General features: G+C 43.8%; 1 pseudogene; it reads right to left on the bottom strand.

Moving 5' to 3' along the window:
• Positions 1 to 1805: 1805 nt before the first annotated feature.
• On the bottom strand, positions 1806 to 2786 carry LOC138844491 (olfactory receptor 6C2-like; annotated as a pseudogene).
• Between the last annotated feature and the right edge of the window lie 9339 nt (positions 2787 to 12125).

The following is a 12125-nucleotide window of genomic DNA, read 5'->3' as shown; positions in this document are numbered from 1 at the left end:
AAAGACTATACTAGTATACGTTCCCACCAACCGTGTACCAGGATTCTCTTTTCACTGCTTTGAGTTACGTACCTCAGATATGTGCGGCTTTTTCCATCTCAGCAAACAGCTTCTTCTGGTTGTTCAAGGAAGCTAATTCACAGAACAACCTTGAGGAGCTACTAGAACGGAGCATATAGTGGGGGGCTATAGCTCAGTGGTAGGGCATTTGACAGCAGAACGGAGCATATCAACAAGCCCTGATGGAAGGAATATTTGTGACTCAGGTAGGGGGAGTCCTACGTATAATATGGAATCCTGCATCCTTTAAAAGTAAGTTTTCTTTTTGTACATACAATCCTGAAAATAATCTATTTTCTAATCTAATATGTATTATTACATATAATAAAAAGTAGTAGGATTATAGGGATTTTCCTTTTTTTATCTTTTTATTTTTTATTTTTTTCACAGGCAGAGTTAGCCAGTGTGACAGAGAGAGAGAGAGAGAGAGAGTGAGAGAGAGAGAGAGAGGTGTCTTCCTTTCTGTTGTTTTATCCCCTAAATGGACAATACGGCAGGCATTTTTTGCACTATGTTTTGTCACTGTTTTGCAACTATGAGTTCTACATTCTTGTACTCAAAATAGTGTGGATTGAAAATATTTGTAAAACAATTGTACCTACATTGAACTAAGTATAAACTTAGTTTTCTTGCTGCAATCTTCTAAAAAGTGCGATAACTTTTTACATAGCTTTAACTGTACTAGAGAGTACAAGGAATCCAGAGACCATGGACACAGGAGGATGAGCTCAGATGATACAAATACTATGGCATTTTATAAAAGCATCTTGAACATGCACAGATTTTGTTACCTATTGGAGGTCCTGAAATTAATCTCCCAACAATATCAAAGGATGACTGGAATCTAGAATGGTGCCTAGAATCACTAAGCCATTCTAAGGCTGGTATTAGAATATTCCACAGGGACTGGCCTTGTGGCCTAGTAGCCTAAGTCTCTGCCAGCGGCTCTGGCATTCCATGTGGGTGCTGGTTCCTGTCCTGGCTCTAGCTCTAGTTCTCTGCTTATGGCCAGGGAAATCAGTAGAAGATGACCCAAGTGCTTGGGCCACTGCACCTTCATGAAGATCTGGAAAAAGCTCCTGGTTTCACATGCATGTTGCATTTAGGAAGTAAAACAGAATGGAAGACCTTTCTCTCTCTCTCTCTCTCTCTCTCTCTCTCTCTCTCTCTCTAACTCTAGAATACACCATAAGCACAACTACTCAATACCAAACATGAAAATGAACTTATTTTTTGTTTTGAATTTTATTAAGCTTTGCTAAGATTTAAGTCATTGTTTCATTTCCTGGAAGTGCATCTTTTTTTTTCTTTTTTGACAGGCAGAGTGGACAGTGAGAGAAAGAGAGAGACAGAGATAAAGGTCTTCCTTTGCCGTTGGTTCATCCTCCAATGGCTGCCGCAGCCTGCGCGCTGCGGCTGGCGCACCGTGCCGATCTGAAAGCAGGAACCAAGTGCTTCTCCTGGTCTCCCATGAGGTACAGGGCCCAAGCACTTGGGCCATCCTCCATTGCACTCCCGGGCCACAACAGAGAGCTGGCCTGGAAGTGGGGCAACCGGGACAGAATCTGGCACCCCAACCGGGACTAGAACCTGGTGTGCTGGCGCCGCAAGGCGGAGGATTAGCCTATTGAGCCGTGGTGCAGGCCGGAAGTGCAACTATTTATTTAGATATATAATCTTCAGATTTTTCTTCCTAGGAAGCTAGTTAACATTTCTAAATACAGCTTAAATTTTAAGCAAAAACTTTATTTTACACTGTTAGTACATTCTCTTCCTTCTAGAGAAGAAAGCAATTCTTTTGACTGATCATTGAAGGCTTGTTTCACTTGCTTGTTCCTCAGGGTGTAGATGAAGGGGTTCAGCATAGGCGCGATGGAGGTGGTGAGCACAATCACACCCTTGTTAGTGACCACTGACTGCTTTGCTGAGGGCTTCACATAGATGAAGATGCAGCTGCCGTAGGTGATGGAGACCACAATCATGTGGGAGGAGCAGGTGGAAAAGGCCTTCTTCCTTTGCTGGGCTGAGGGGAATCATAGAATGGTCTTGATGATGTATATGTAGGATAGACCCACACAGACCAGGGTCATGATGAAGGTCAGGATGGCACTGACAATGACTATCTGCTCTATCAACCGTGTATCTGTGCTCGTGATTTTCAGGAGGGGAGACACATCGCAGATGAAATGGTCAGTGATATTAGAGTCACAGAACTTTAGACGTAGGCCCAAGCTCAGGGGTGGGAGGATGAAGCTCAGGGGTGGGAGGATGACCAAGAAGCCGGCTACCCAGCAGCAGAGGACGAGTCTCCTGCAGACCTGGCTGCTCATGATGGTCACGTAATGCAGGGGCTTGCAGATGGCCACATAGCGGTCATAGGACATGATGGCCAGGAGGAAAAATTCTGTGACAGCAAAGAGATCGATAAAAAAGATTTGAATGAAGCAATCGGTGTATACGATTGTCTTGTCACCGGTTGATATGTTGTACAAGTATCTGGGAATACAAGTCGTTGTAAATGAGATTTCTAGGAGGGAGAAGTTTTGTAGGAAAAAGTACATGGCCGTTTTCAGGTGTGAATGTATGGAGGTGAGGAAGATGATGGTCAGGTTGCCAGTTACACTCAACACGTAGGTGAGAAACAGAAAGATGAAAGTCACAGCCTGCAGCTGGGGGTCATCCGTCAGCCCCAGCAAGACAAACGTTGTGACTGTGTGGTTTCTCATAACTGACTCCTACCCAATCCGCATATGCAATTCAGATATTTGCTATGAGGGGCTTGGTGTTAACATCAGCCAGCAATAATTAGTTGCTCATCAAACTGTGCCAAACTGTAGGACACACAATATGTGTTAGTTTATAAATAATACCATCACAATAGTAGCACAGGTTTCACTGTGACTTTTTGTGGGATAATTTAGGCGATAATTGAATACTTAATGTATACCATACTGCAACATTTAAGAAACCTTTTCTAAGTGTTTTAAATTCTCATTTCATGTTTTATTTTATTTACACACAGGGTTGCATTGATCGTTTTTTGTTGAAACATGTGCCATAGCCACATCTTTAATTTTTTGAGCACTTCAATGCCTTTCTTTGTAATTTGGATAGTGATAAATTGTGAAAATAACACCAATGCTACTGGCACACTTTCATATGCTCTTCTAAAATCCACTGCATAGGATTTTGAGTAGTAGCATTATCACTAATGTTTAAACTTGTGCTTTCTTTTCTCAACAACTTTTTCCTCATTTGCTCTCACCGTCACTCTTCCTCGCAACTCCTTTCTGTCGAAAATTTGTGCTCATTGCCAGGTGTGCAGAACACAGTTTAGATGAGAAGCTTGCTGTGTAGAATTTTAAGATGTGTTTTGAATGAGAGACTTTTCAACTTACCTTTGTGTTTTAATCTGGGTATCTCTTTTCTTACTGGTTTCTATTATGTTTACATTTCCTAGGCTCCTCTCTTTGATTACGTAACTTAACAAATATAGATTTAGTAGATATTTGTGGGGAGCAACTGGGAGCAACTCGGACTAGACTAAGTTACTGGAATTAAGACTTATTCTATGCATCTGCTCTCCCACAATATGGCGCTGGGAGAGGAGGAAAAAGCTTCTACACAGCTGCCTCCAGTTCAACCAATAAACTGTAGGACCTGCTCCTGATTGGAGGAGAGCAGCGTACTCGGCGTGTGGGTAGCAGAGTTGGGATTGGTGGAAGAGGACTATAAAGGAGGAGAGAGACAACATGCACCAGGAACATCTGAGGGAACACCTGTGCAGCCCCCGAGAGAGCTGGCCGGCGGTGTGCCGCTCCCCCGCAGAAGTGGGGAAAGTGGCAGGGGGAACCGCCCTTCCACAGAGGTGGAAGGGTCGGTAGCCAACCCGGTAAGAACCAGCAGCAAACCCGGGGAGGGCCGAGCAGATGAAAGAACAACGCAGGGTCCTGTGTCGTTCCTCCACGAAGAAGGGGAGCGACATAATGGTGCCGTGACTCGGATATGAAGCCTAGGCAGGGTTTAGTGTCGTTCCTCCATGAAGAGGGGGAGCGGCATAATGGTGCCGTGACTCGGATAGGAAACCTAGGAGGGAAGAAACGGGAAGCAGTGGGAAAATACTGAAGAGAGAGACTAGCAAAGAGCCTAGGGAAAAGCCGGACGGAAAAGGTGCCGGAAGAAGCTATCAAAAGCCTAGGCATAGACTCGGATATGGACTATGGGGGGAAGCTGGGAGAAATCTCTAAGGTCGAAAGCGAAAGTGAAACCTAGAAGAAACTTAGACTCGGATACGGACTGTGGGGAGAAGCCAGGAGAAATGAGAGGGGAATATTGTTGGAAGAAAAGTTAGGAAACATACCGGGTAGAGAAAAATGTTAGGGAAATTGAAGCCGCGGGGGCAGGCTGAGGTGGAGATGTAAGCTAGCTTGGGATTCTTCAAGTCAGCCCGGGGAGCAAAAGGTGAAAAGCTAAAACTAGAGGCAGACGTGTAAGCCAGGTTGGAATCCGTCAGATTAGCCCGGGGAGCAAAAGACGGGAAGCCAAACCGAGAGGTGCAGACGTGAGCTAGGTTGAATTCTCCAGGTTAGCCCGGGGGACTTAGACTGAATACTGGTGGTGGAAACGTGAGCTAGGCTGTGTGACTCGCGGAAGCTGCCGCGCGCAGAGAGAGTGCGTGGGGCACAAGTAGGGAGAGCACACGGGGCGCGAATAGAAGCCGTTAAGCTGCAGCAGGGCGGGCGCCGGGAAGCCGCGCAGAGCTGGGAAGCCGCTGCGGGGGAGGCGCCGAGAAGCAGCCTCGGGGCGGGCGCCAGGAAGCCGCGGGGATAAGAGAAACAGAAGTTTAGAAGTAAAATGAGAGAAATAGGAATGCTGGCAGATAGAAGTAAAATAGGAGAAATAGGAATGCCCAGAGATAGAGAAACAGAAAAATAAGGCCACCCCACAACACGGCAATGAGAGAGCTTGGATTCGGTCTGCCTGATTAGTAAGACGATAAGCACCTGTGGGCAGCTGCAGGTCACCGAAGACAGGCACGTTATCAACACCAATAAGTCTCCCCACAAGACGGCAATGAGAAGGCTTGGATTCGGTTTGCCTGATTGGTAGGGCTTGTAAGCACCTGCAGGCAGTTCTAGCAGAGCAGAGCATGCACTGCAGGGCACCAAACACAGGCATGCATCAGCGCCTAAAAACCTCCTCACAACATGGCGAAGAGAGGACCCGGATTCGGTTTGCCTGACTGGTAGGGCTTGTAAGCACCTGTGGGCAACTCTAGCAAGCAGAGCAGAGTGTGTGCCGCGGGGCACCGAAGACAGGCGCGTATCAACGCCAAAAATAAAAGAAAGGGGGATCTGTGGGGAGCAACTGGGAGCAACTCGGACTAGACTAAGTTACTGGAATTAAGACTTATTCTATGCATCTGCTCTCCCACAATATGGCGCTGGGAGAGGAGGAAAAAGCTTCTACACAGCTGCCTCCAGTTCAACCAATAAACTGTAGGACCTGCTCCTGATTGGAGGAGAGCAGCGTACTCGGCGTGTGGGTAGCAGAGTTGGGATTGGTGGAAGAGGACTATAAAGGAGGAGAGAGACAACATGCACCAGGAACGTCTGAGGGAACACCTGTGCAGCCCCCGAGAGAGCTGGCCGGCGGTGTGCCGCTCCCCCGCAGAAGTGGGGAAAGTGGCAGGGGGAACCGCCCTTCCACAGAGGTGGAAGGGTCGGTAGCCAACCCGGTAAGAACCAGCAGCAAACCCGGGGAGGGCCGAGCAGACGAAAGAACAACACAGGGTCCTGTGTCATTCCTCCACGAAGAAGGGGAGCGACAGATATTGTCTTGCACTTCTAATTGCTTAAATTCTATAGTACTGTTCTCAGAATAATATCCAATATGTGGGATATTTCAAAAGTTCAGGGAATTTATATTATGAAAAATTACGCATTTAAAATATTTTTGCACCAATGCGAATTAAATGTAGAAATGATCACACTTACCCTTTTTCTTTCCCCAGGTTTATTATCATCCAAAAAATAGGCTTCACCAGGTATTGAGTGAATCATTTCTCATGAGTGATCTCTCTTGTCTCAGTTTTCCTCTGATAACTCTTTTCTATGTACTTTAAGGCCAGTTGTTTCTGTTCTGGAACACAGAAAACACTAGTATTTGGTAAGGGGCCACTTAGAGCAACCAATTCTTATTTCCATTTTAACATTACCCCGAGAACATACTTATTTTTTTCAGATCAAAGTTTTGCTAATTAACTAGAACAGTGTGTACATGCTTCACACTGCCAGATATCTATCTCCATGCCCCAAGATTTAATAACAATTTGAAGTCAAAAATTCCACATGAAATTATTTTTTGCTTGGGATAAATCTAAGCATTGCTGGCATTTCACATTTGTTACTTAATTCACTATATAGTAACTTTTTACTGTTTGTTTTGTTTTTGAGGTTTGCTTGTATTGCCAGGGAGGAGGGTTTGTTCATGAAGAAGCATCCTCTGCTCACTGCCGTTATCTTCACTCCTGAAAACAGTTGCCTTCTGCTGTCTGAACTGCTCAAGGACGAATGAGAGCGTGGTCACTGACACTGGTTTCCTACACTGGTGCATCTCTCCCCAGAGGATTGAATACAGAAGCCAGGGGCTTTGCAGTTCTATATTTGTGGTGCTATTTTCTATAGCTTCTGCTTCTCCACTAATGCTTATAAAACACTGCACCAACTTTTCAAAATGTAAAAAAAATAAAAAATAAAAAAACTGAATCAGTACTTTCCAAGAGTAAATTCCCCTGCAGGATTTCCTGGACGCTTCAATATTTGTGTCATGTGAAGGGCTTCAGTGTCCTGACGCTGCTTTACAACATTCCTTCCCTCTTGAGCGGGGGCCTGTGCCTGCTCTAACCATGTGTGTAAGTTGCAGAGGTAAGCCCAGGAATTATGGTCAATGTCACACAGGAGATGCAATGACTTGCCCGTGGTTACCTGAGGACTAGGACAACCCCATGGCATGTAGGTGCCCACCTGTACTTCCACCAGGTCACCTTGAGAGCAGTGAATGCTTTTCTGCAGCCGGCTCTCCCTCCTTAATCTGCTTTTCTCCCTGGGTAGAGAGAGAGCATTGCTTCTCTGTGGTAACTACTGTAGCCCTGCTCACTGTGGAGCATTCAGATACAGAATCATTAAAGCTGTGCTTCTGTGAGAACTCTGATATTATAGATGTTGAATAGTGAACTGACCTCAATATCATTGACTGTTACCTGCTTATATTTTATTTAAAAAATTTTTAATGTTATTTATTTTTTTTGACAGGCAGAGTTAGAGAGAGTGAGAGAGACAGAGAGAAAGATCTTCCTTTTTCCATTGGTTCACCCCCCAGATGGCTGCTATGGGAGATCCTAAGCCAGGGTCCAGGTGCTTCTTCTGGTCTCCCATGCGTGTGCAGGGCCTAAGCACTTGAGCCAACTTCCACTGCCCTCCTGGGGCACAGCAGAAAGCTGGACTGGAAGAGGAGCAATGGGGACAGAATCCAGAACCCCAACCAGGACTAGAACCCAGGTGCCGGCGCCGCAGGGGGAGGATTAGCCAAGTGAGCCATGACACCAGCCAAGCCACATCACTCTTGGATAGTTACTCAAGAAAAGAGAAAGCATATGTCCATACAAAGAATATAAAGACATGCAAACAAATTTTCATAGCAGGTTTTTTTTTTTTTAGAAATACAAATGCTTACTTAAAAGTTTTTATTTATTTTACTTATTAGAAAGTCAGAGAGAAAGGGAGAGCATGCAAAAGAGAAAGTAAAATTGAAAGAGAAAGAGCTCTCATCTGCTGGTTCACTCCCTAAATACCTCCAACAGCTAACAGGACCAGATTGAAGCCTGAAAGCAGGAACCGCCAACCAGGTCTCTCCCGTGGGTGGCAGGGACCCAGCTACTTGTACCATCACTTACTGCCTCCCAGGGTGTACATTAGCTGGAAGCTGGAATAGGGAGTGGACCTGATCTTGAACCTGGGCACTCTGATGGGGGCATCCTCACCAGCATCTTAACCACTGTACCAAATGCCTGCCCCAAGGAGCTTTATTTTTAACAGACCAAAATTGGGAGCAGACCAATTGATAAACCAATTTTGTTATTACATGCAGTGGAATACTAGTAGTAGCCAATCACTTGGAATCAACTAAGGATACACAAAACATCAAGTGAATCTTAAATAATTATTCTGAATGAAAGAAGCCAGACAGTAAAAAGAATATACTGTATGATTCTACTTATATGAAGCTCTGGAAAATGTAAACAAATATATTTGGATAGAAATTAGTGGCTTAGATTGGTGGTGGGTGGGTGGGAAGGGATGGGCAGGAAATGCTACATGGGGGTACACGATGGATATGTTCATTATTAGATTTGGGTAATGGCTTCATGGGTGTTTTCCTTTTGTAACCCTTGTATTTTATAATATATGCCTTAATAAAGTTGTTAAAAAATCCTCAATCGGGGCAGATGTTGGCCTGGAGATTAAGAAACAATGTGGAGCATTGGTGTTTTAGTGCCAACTACCCATCTAGGAATGCTGATTCAAGTCCCAGCTACTCCACTTCTCATCCAACTGTTCTGCTAATGTACCTGGGATGGCACTGGAAAATGGCCCACACGGTTGGGCTCCTGTCACTCACATGGGAGACTCCATGGGGTTTTGGCTTGGCTGTGGTCATTTGAGGAGTGAAACCAGTGGATGGAAGATTTCCCTCCCTGTCTCCCTCCTGCTCCATCACTCTGCTTTTCAAATAAATAAAAACAAATAAATATTAAAAAAAAAAGTGCTAGGGCCAGCGCTGTGGCGCAGTAGGTTATTCCTCTGCCTGTGGCACCGGCATCCCATATGGGTGCTGGTTCTAGTCCTGGCTGCTCCACTTCCAGTCTGGCTCTCTGCTGTGGCCTGGAAAAGCAGTAGAAGATGGCCCAAATCCCTGGGCCTCTGCACCTACATGGGAGACTCAGAAGAAGCTCCTGGCTTCTGGCTTTGGATCGGCGCAGTTACAGTTGTTGTGGCCATTTGGAGGGGAACCAACAAATAATAAAAAAAGAGGGTACCCTTATCCCTCCAATTTAAAAAAAAAAGAGTGCTGTGTGAGGCAGCTGCATTCCATATTGGAGTGCCTGATTTGAATTCTGACTCACCCCTGATCCCAGCTTCTTGCTATTGTGTAACCTTCGATGTAGCAGTTGATGGCTCAAGTAGCTGTCTCTGCCACTCACATGGAGTTCCCAACTCCTGCCCTTGACCTGAAACAATCTGGCTGTTGAAGGAATTTGGGGGAGTGAACTAGAATGTGGAAGATAGCTCTCTTCCTCTATATCTGCCTTTCAAATAAAAAGAAAATAAACAAATAAAAGTCTAAAAATACTCAAGAAGACGTCTTTTTAAGATTAGGGGAATATCAGTGGAAAATTGAATCCTGAAGCTACTCTCTACTGTCCCAGAAATTAAGGTAAATGGAGAAATATTTTTGCTTCCAGAGAAGCTGCACAATATTTAAAGCCTAGAAATAGTAAAAGTGAGGAAAATCAGTACTTTGAGTCATAATTTACAGAGGACATACATATCTTCACAAGATCTTAAAGCTTTGTACTTAATTTTCTTTATTAGTTTATTTAAAATTTTTTGATTGGTAAGGAATACTTTATACTTTGTATGGGGTATAGTGTAATATTTCAACAGTTATCTATAATGTAATCCAATCACATGAGACTATTAGCCATTCTGTTTCCTTTCTTGGTGACTATAATTATTTTACTATTGTGTGGACGCCAGAACCCGTTTCTTTCACCCAACTGTGTCTTTGTACCCATTACCAACCATCTCCAACCTCCAGTCCCCCACCCTTCCCAGCCTCTAGCCATCACTATTTAAGGTTGACAGGAGATTTTCAATGGAAATCTTGCAGCCCAGGAGGGAATCGAAAGATATACCCCAAGTTTTGGAAAAAAAAAAAAAAAACCCTCTGTTAACCCAGAATGATTTATCCAGTGAAGATGCCTTTCACAAATGAAGGAGAAAGAAAGACTTTCCAGGAAAAGCAAAAACAGAAAAAAATTCATTAGCTCTTGACCATCCTTAAGAGGTGATACTTATGGTATTGAACTTCTAAAATATGTCAAAGACATTTCCACAAATCAAAAATGAAAAAAAATTCAATTGGAATATCCTGGTAGAATTGGTATTCCCAGAACTGAAAATTCCAGAGCAAAAGTCACTGGATTTTCTGTATCAAGCTGTAATGATATTCTATTTTGTATGTGCATTTTTTTGGTAGTATGTATTTTTATGCAGAACCTTCAAGATATTTTTCCACTGCTCTGCAAATGGTGACTGCTTGTGCAATGTTCAGGGGAATTTGTTTTGATAGCTGATTCATACATAATTTTCTAGTATCCCAAGTCCTCACTATTCCCCGCCTCTCTATTTCTTTTAATTTTTAAAGACTTACTTATTTATTTGAAAGAGAAAGTTATAGAGAGAGGAGGAGGAGAAGGAGGAGGATAAAGAGAGAGAGAGAGAGAGACAGAGATTGCTAGGGCTGGGCTGAGCAGAAGCCACGAACTAGGAACCAGGAGCTTTTTCCAGGTCTCTCACATGGGTGGTAGAGACCCAAGCACTTGGGCCATCCTCCCTGCTTTCCTAGGCACATTAACAGGTAGCTGGATTGGAAGTGGAGCAGCTAGGACACAAACTGGCTCCCATATGGGATGCCAGTGTCACAGGTTGTGACTTCACCCACTATGCCACAACATCAGCCCCTCTTTTCTTTTTTTTATATAACTATATACCAAATGATATAATATTCACATAACTCTTACATTGTTTTGTTCTTAATTTGGATGTTGGTTTTCAGAGTGATCAGAGGACAAAAAACTGATTTACTTGTATATTTCTGTGCAATAAACACAGGGTCAACTGTTTCATATTAAGCATGTTTGTAGTAAAGAAAAGCCTCTTGACATATCTTTTTATTTTCAAATGGAAACTACGAAGAATTTGGGTATACACTTAGAAATTGCATGCATTTAAATCATTCATGCATTAAATAAGAATGTGGATAAAAAAAGAGTCAAAATGAGAAAGCCAAGTCACCTGTGTTAACCCCAATAGAAATAAAAACAAAGCCAGAGATTGTGAAGAAACAGTTTTAAGCATTATTACCTGACAGCAGCTGTCACAGAAGACCACCAGAACCACAACGTTGCACAGAGGCTGCTGCAATATTATGTCAAAAGTATTTCTGTAAAAACAGCTACCCAGCAACTCTCTCTTCAGTCTCAGACTGACACCTTTGTGTGGTCAGAGATTTTTTTTTTAAAGATTTATTTATTTTACTTGAAAGCCAGAGTTACATAGAGAGAGAAGGAGAGTCAGAGAGAGAGAGAGAGAGAGAGAGAGAGAGAGAGGTCTTCCATCCACTGGTTCATTCCCCAATTGGCTGCAATGGCCGGAGCTGTGCCAATATGAAGCCAGGAGCCAGGAGCTTCTTCCGGGTCTCCCACATGGGTGCAGGGGCCCAAGGACTTGGGCCATCTTCTACTGCTTTCCCAGGCCACAGCAGAGAGCTGGATTGGAAGTGGAGCAGCCAGGACTCGAACTGGCGCCTATGTGGGATGTTGGCGCTGCATGAAGTGGCTTTACCTGCTGTGCCACAGCACTGGCCCCCAGAGATTGTTTTTCAAGATAGCAGCCGCACTCCTCCTCAGTCCTGTCACTGAAAATTTTCCCTCACCCCAGCATCCTAGAATATGCCCATGATTTGACAGGGCATGCATATTCTAACAGCAATGCTCTGCTGATCTCAAAAAAACTTCATTAGAGTTACTATATATATATATATTTCAAAGTATAAGCATTTTCTAAATATATAATATATTAATATAATATATTTTCAGATATATGTATTTCAAATTCTCAGTCTCCAACTGGTGCCCATAAAGGGGTTCTGGCATTGCAGGCAGAGGTTTAACCACAACATTGGCCCCTAAATTGTCTTTTAATTCCATTTTCCCATAAGTT

This window comes from Oryctolagus cuniculus, chromosome 11 (genome assembly GCF_051225735.1).
Source record: "Oryctolagus cuniculus isolate XC-2025 breed Fujian yellow rabbit chromosome 11, ASM5122573v1, whole genome shotgun sequence".
NCBI classification, from domain to species: domain Eukaryota; kingdom Metazoa; phylum Chordata; class Mammalia; order Lagomorpha; family Leporidae; genus Oryctolagus; species Oryctolagus cuniculus.
Note: the sequence above shows the minus strand (reverse complement) of the source record. Positions and strands in the feature narration are given on the sequence as shown.